The sequence below is a fragment of the Bremia lactucae genome, linkage group LG9 (genome assembly GCF_004359215.1).
Source record: "Bremia lactucae strain SF5 linkage group LG9, whole genome shotgun sequence".
In the NCBI taxonomy this organism is placed as follows: Eukaryota; Oomycota; class Peronosporomycetes; order Peronosporales; family Peronosporaceae; genus Bremia; species Bremia lactucae.
In genome coordinates this window covers 731,651-739,020 of record NC_090618.1, presented here as the reverse complement: position 1 = coordinate 739,020, position 7,370 = coordinate 731,651, and positions in this window count along the sequence as shown.

Genomic DNA, 7,370 nt, shown 5'->3' with positions numbered 1-7,370 from the left:
GATTCGAAACCAGTAGAAGCTTGTACGGGCGGAGACGTCCAGCTAAACGTAGGATGCGTACAAATTTTACAATGCAGCTTGATCGTGTACATTACCTTGGCGGTGCAGTACACAAAACGGGCCGATGTACCTGGACAGTAAGTTATTAGAGCGCACATTCGTCGCTACAAGTTTAGGTAGATGTACTGTAGGCAGTAGGACTAGATCGTTAGCTTTAAATAAAAGAATGTTTACTACATTATTTTATTCCGAGTTTCGTTTCTATCGGTCCACCGCATCGGCGATGGAATCCTGCACGAAGTAGACTACTGTGTCTCTAGCCAGCAGAAATTATCCTTCTGACTCAAATTTGTTCTTGTTTCGGCAAAATTTGCCATGAACAATTCAAATGCATGCATCAAGAAAACTTAGTGAATGGCTTACGCCAGCCACGCATACCAAGCTTGTTTGAGAGTGTCTCTAATTCAAGAAAAGAGGGTTTCGCTAGAGAAAATCTAGCTCTTGCGCATCACGCATCGACCCAACAGTCAATGCGAGAAATATGAATGTTGATTCAATCAGTATTGAAGACGACAAAACTTAGTAATAGCAATAATACTATTGCTGCGGTTGATAGTCGGAGTGAAACACTAGGCTTCACCTATTGACAAGCTTTGCAAGTCGAATAAATTCATTCGATGCCAATCGCTAGAAGATTGCATGCTCAACTTCGTTGAGCCCGAAACACCTCTTACGAGGAGACAGTGCCCGTGCATCTGTAACAGTCAAGAAACGTGTTGCTGGACTTGGAAGACAAATTTGATGTCATCCTTGGATTACCGTGGCTCAGAAAATACAAGCCATGCAAAAATTGGCAGCATCCACCCGTGACGATGCCTATCTCGTTCATGAGCTGACCATCTGATGAACGTCTTGGGCGTCCACAAGCGTCTGGATTCCTACAAGTGAGTGCCAAACCCTCACTTGTGATATGGTCGTTAGCACGACACGCACAAGACCTCAGTGTGACGACTTGTCACACTGTGGAGTTAGATTCCGACGCTGTGCACAAACATAGGCAGCGTCGAAGTTTGATCACTTGAAAAAGTTGAGTAAGGATCGTGGCATCATTATTAGTGGCAATGGCGACACGAGGTGTGTCATCAGCAATTGGCTGTATAACACAGTTAACCTTTGCGTGTTGTAACAGTGGGCTTAACCCTACTGTTGATCTGAGCAGTCGACAAACTTAGGCCGAAGTTAAAGGCGTTTGCAAAATTGCAATCGCTGTCAAAAGGCAGACTATAACAAATATATATTTCTGATATCTTACGCTAACACATAAGTGTAAGAGCCGAATGTGAGTTCGATGCACTTCAACGACCGACTTTTCGTTTATGGCTCTGCCACGAGCGCGGATGTCATCAAAAGGCGGAATTGCACCGATTGCAACAGATTGATTACACATCTGTTGATTGTTGCAGGGGTATTACTAAGCCCTTGTTGCATAATTAAGCCCCTGTGGCATAGCTAGCCATTTCCATAGCATTTTATTTGGGGTGCTTACTGCTGTGAACGAGATATAGTTGTATAGAACTAAGAGACTCTTTGAGTCTAAAGTCTTTCTCTGACTTTAGGAGCGAGGCAGCTCCGCTACACCTGGAAGCAGTCGTAGTCAATCTACGCCTCATTCTTTATAAGACTATGCCTCCACTGAAATGGAAGATGTTTCCTGAACTTTCAGAGGCGCAACGCGCAGCTTGTGACAAGCTCAAGAATCTATTTGGTCTTGAACATGTAGAGTTTATTATATCCCAGGGACCAGAGGTCCTGCTGCAAGGCTCGAAGCCTTCATGCCATAGATCCTCTCTGATCGGCCAAGTACAAAATCACCTTGCGGCATCGATGCCAACCCGGTATATCTCTGTACCTGGTTCAAAGTTAAAGGCTCGCCTTGTAATGCTAGACATTGGAATGTCTGAGTTAATGTGCTCCAATGTTTAAAACTTTGATTTTGAGCTCGACTCAGAAGAAATGTGGAATGGCACGTACTCCGTCGAGTGACACTCGTTTTAATAACGATTCACTGAATGGTACAAGCATTGTTGGCCTAAGGCCGAGTGGAACGGCACGTACTCCGTCGAGTGACACTCGTTGTAATAACGATTCAGTGAATGCTGGAAGCATTGTTTGCCTAAGGGCGAGTCATCGAGGGTGTAATATTCCTGAGATACGTCTCAGTCCGCCAAGTGTGGTCGGCCGAGGTGGCACCATACTGAGTGTCAATAATGACACTATTGGCGGTCCGCCTGGGCATTTTGGGTCAAACCCTTCTAATGCACGTAAAGCGACGCGTAAACGTTCGCTGGTAAAGGAAGTTGAGTTACCTATCTCCTTGTCGCATGTCATTTAGACACCATTCCTGATGTAGAACCAGTACAGGCTGGAAAATTCGGGGACGTGAATGTCCCGGCCTCTAAGAGGCGTATTGTCTCTACTCCAAGACAGGGGAGACGCGAAGCGCTTATACCCTCACAAGTAATACACACACACTTGTAAATGGTGTAACCGGTAACATTGAGGGAGAAATTAGCCTAGCGGCAATCCCTTCGTTACGTGCTCTTTTAGAGCTACACGAAATGTCTATTGATGAGTGCGGCCGAGCTTTGTAGGCTGACGACTTACTGAGATGGTTGTCATTCGACCAACGATTGAGTTAAACTCATCTCACTTCTGGACGAAGCTGTCCTGGATAACACAAAAGCTGCACTTAGTGCGCGGAGTGGGTCATCGACCCTTAAAGATCCTACGGATCCATTTTATTCCTTGATTAAGGAATTTTAAGATGTGATATAGACCAATCCACCATATCTGTACCTCCGTATAGAGGTGTCCGTCATGGAATTGACTTGGTTCCGGGAACCAAATACTGTGTCACACGACAGTGGCCTCTACCAAAGGAACAGTGTGACGTCATTGACGATTTCTGCCGTACTAAGCACGAGGCCGGAAATGTACGAGAGAGCATATCTCCCCATTGGACACCGACATTTTGTGTTATAAAGCCAAATGCTAAATGGCGCATTGTGCATGCTTATAATAAGCTTAATGCTGGCACTATACCAGCACAACCTTTATTCCTAGAGAGGATGTTTTCAGAACATTATGGTTGGGTGTACAATATACAGTGCTCTTGACTTAGTTGATGGTTACTACCAACTGCTCATGCGAGCTTGCTTACAGCGGTTAGGATCCCAAGCGGAATGCTCTGGAAGTGGTTGGTTATGCCACAAGAGCTTCCCAACGCCCCGGCAACATTCAATCGTCTAGTGACGCAACTGTTTCGCCCTCATCGAGGTTATGCACAGACATATGTCGATGACATTTTTGTCCATAGTCGTGCGGAGCAGAGTCGGTCGGATATGGAGAACCATTAGACCATTTGCGAGTAGTGCTCGAGTGTATGCGCACCAATAAATTGTATGCCAATGCATCTAAATGCATTTTTGGCGCAGAAGAAATTACTTTCCTGGGGTGCTTCATCGGGAAGCGAGGCCTTATAGCGGATCCCGCTAAAGTAAAAGCCATAGTAGATTGACCGGCTCCTAAAACCAAAAGGATTTGGGTAACCGGTTGGGCCTCGCCAATAATTTACACAAACATAGCGAAAATTACGCTGATACGACTAGGCCATTATCTAATCTACTTAAAAAGAATACAGAATGGTGCTGGACTAGCACAGAACATAATGCTTGTTAAGCAGTTTACGATAGTCTTATTCATGCCCCGATTCTGGCACTGCCGAATCCAAATTGGCCTTTCTGTGTCGTCTGTGATGTATCAAACAGAAGCTGATGGGCGTGAGCGTGTTATTGCGTTCGAATTTAGACAGGTTAAAGCTGCGGAAAAGAACTACCCAGCTCATGACAAAGAGTTACTTGCAATGAAGTATGCTCTCGTCAAATTCCGAGTTCATCCGCTCGGCTTTAAGCCGTTTGTGGTATATACAGATCACGCGTTATTACGCACTGCGACTAAGTCGCCCCATCTCTCACAGAGAATGGCCCGATGGCTATCCTTTTTTGCCGTATGAGACTGTGAGGTGAAGTAGAAGCCTGGCGAGCAGAATGCTTTGGCCGATGCGTTATCACGCAGGTCGGATTATGAGCTCTCTCATTTAACGACTATAATGTCACCTATTAATAAAATTAAATCGTTCGGCTTACGCCAAGGATGAACAGTGTGTAGCTCTACAACGAGCTCCAAATAAGCACTGAATTGGGTTTAAATTGTCGGCATGTTTGTGTGCGAGGTTACATCGATTTCCTATCGATAACGACCTGCTGCTTTATTGCACATACATCGCGGACCCTCCGCGCGCCGTTGTTCCTCATGAAGAGGATCTGAAGTACCGATTTCTATATGAGGCACACGATAATGTCCTTGGTGGTCCTCGGTAGAGAAAAGACCTATGGCTCTGTAAGCCAAATTTATAGGTAGCCCAACCTTTATAGATGGGTCAGCACGCACGTTCGCAATGCGAGACTTGCAAAAGGGTTAAACACTCGACGCATCCTGCTGCGCCACTGACAAGTCTGCCCGTACCCAATGGATGTTGGTAGTCCATTAGTATGGATTTTGTTTTCGGTCTACCGAAAGATTCGGCCGGTAACTCTGGCAAAGTGGTCATTGTTGACCAATTGAGCAAAATGGCTCATCTAGCGGCTGTGTCGGATACAATTAATGGTGAAGGTACAGCAAGGCTGTTCATCGATCGCGTGTTTCGACAACACGGTTTGCCAGTGACAATCGTCTCTGATCGGGACCCCATTTTCACGGATAAATTCTGGAAATCAATTTTCTGAGTGCTTGGCACCAGATTGGACATGTCCACCGCGGACCATTCGCAGACGATGGTCAAACTGAACGTGTAAATCGCGTCATTGAAGACGTTTTACGCAATGTGTGTGTGCTCAAACACCGAAGTGCTGGACCTCAATGCTCCCAGTGGTGAAATTTTCGTCAAATAACGCTGTCCATGCCTCTACAGGCTATACACCGTTCTATGTCAACGGTCTCACCCACGCGTTCCTTTAACGATACCACTGCGTGGCGCAGGGCTTGGTGGGGGAGAATTAGCCGATAGACTTGCGGATATCAGCCCTGTTACCGTTCGGAAACAAGTAAGCGAGTTCCTCGCGACGCGATATAGTGTCTTTATGCATGTAAAGGACACGATGGCTGGTGGCCAAGACAAACAAAAAGAACAAGCAGATGCCAAAGGCAGAAGCTGTATTAATTCATATGTGGTCGGAGATCTAGTTTTATTAAACGCTTAAAATCTACCTACTTACTTGGTTTCCGCGGTCTTCAAGACCAAATTGCGCCCGCGCTTAATTAGACCATTTACAGTCGTGGCCAAGAAGGGCCTAGCTTACACGTCTAAACCCTTGCTAGCAAGCTGCGTACACACCCAATGTTCTACGTTGGCTTGCTTAAGCTATATAGGGAATCTTCCCACGTGGACTTAAAGGCACTTGCGCCGAGACAGGCGATCGTGTCGCAGATTGCTGCATCCTCACCAGGAAGTCCAGCTGGCCCTCTAAACGAGGTTGCTGGCACTCTAGCATCGAAATCGGTTCTGAACGGCCTAAAAAGAGCTCTCAACCCGAGCTCGGCTCTCACGAAGAAGTTGCACCTCAAGCTTTAAGGCATCAAATATTTCCGTCGAGATTTCGTCCCCCTCCCGCGCTGCTTGATGCGCGAAGGAACCTTTAATTTCACGTGAAGAAACTTACAAAGCGACGTCGTCGTAAGGCCACTACCAGTGTCTGGTACAGTGACTGGGTACTCCTCTTCTGAAAACTCTTGGGAGTTTGAAGTACCTCTTCGACAAGATTGACCGTACGCCGTTGACGTTTTGAGCGCCAAGCTCAGGGTCAACATGCGTCAAACGACGATTCCCACAATTAAAGGTGGGATAGGTGGATCTATCGCCTTAGTGCGGCTTCGGTCCATGGTTGCAAGGTCAACCGAACACCAAAATATCGGCTAAGCTTTTCTCGTTTTGTGGCATAAATGCCGGACGTAACTGGCCTTTGGCCTTAGGCTTGGCGAAATCGAAGCGAAACTTCCGTTCCAAGCCAATATCAGCCACATTCGCAGACTCACTTATATTCCAAATATTGCGGAGGCGGCGGGCCCGATGGACCCGGTTATCAAATGAAACTTCGCTTTCGCTTTTTAATTCGTTTGGAAACAAACGACCGGTTTTTCCCTCATTGAGGCATTGAGGCCACCGAAGCCCCACGGGCCTGACCACGCAAACGCGTCAGATACTCACTTTGCGTCATTACCTTTGGCGTAAAATTTCGCTCATGAGGATCGTCGCTAGCAGCGATCTCCTCCGGCGTCCTCGCCGTGGGGCTAAACTGTGATCCGCGATCACTTTGAGATGCTCTTCCACACTTAGGGGAGTGAGTCTATACTCACTACGAGCTTTAGCTTTCGCTATCTTGGCGGCTCGACGACGAGCTTATTCCTCTATGAGGATTGCCCGCTCTTGCTCTTCATCAAGCGGATTCGTGATGCTGTTGGACTCAGGGTCCTGTCTCCTGCTTAATGCAGTTAAGACATCAGCGGCACCCGCACTGGGAACGGATTCGGGGCCCGCCGAAGTTCGTCCGGAGGAGAAGGCGTCTAAGAGCGACGCTCTTTCTCCTCATCCTTTGATGGAGAGTGACTTTTAAAGTCCACTATCACCTCATCGTCGAAGCAGGTGCTAAGAGTCTGTGACTCACGCTTGATTGTCATGGGAAAAAGGAAAAAAAAAACACAACCGGTTACTAATATCACCTGTTTAAATCTCCATACTAATTTTGCCTATTCGAATTCGCATACTAATATCACCTGTTTAAATCTCTATACTAATTTTGCCTGTTTAACTTCCCATACTAATTTTGCTTGCTTAACTTTCCATACTAATTTTGCCTGTTTGAACTCCCAGACTAATATTGCTTGATTTTTTTTTTAATTTTATCATTTTAAAATAAGATTTTTAATTAGGCTTAGTAGGATTTGTGTAACGGGGTGTATCGTTACATGAAATTAAGATTTAAAGGTTGTTAATTAATATATTATCTAAAAGGTAGATAATATTTGGAGGATATTACTTTATATAGTAATTTCCTGAAAACTTATCCATAAATAGGTATAGACCATTATGTCTATTTATTCCGCAGACTAATCAGCTGTAGAAGTAATCAAAGAGAGTTACAAGATAAGATAGATAAGAATTCATTCACATGTTTAGTATTAGTTTATAGTTAAGACAGCATTTACAAAGATAGATTAAGAGACACTTAACTATATTAATACAGTTTTCATTTTAC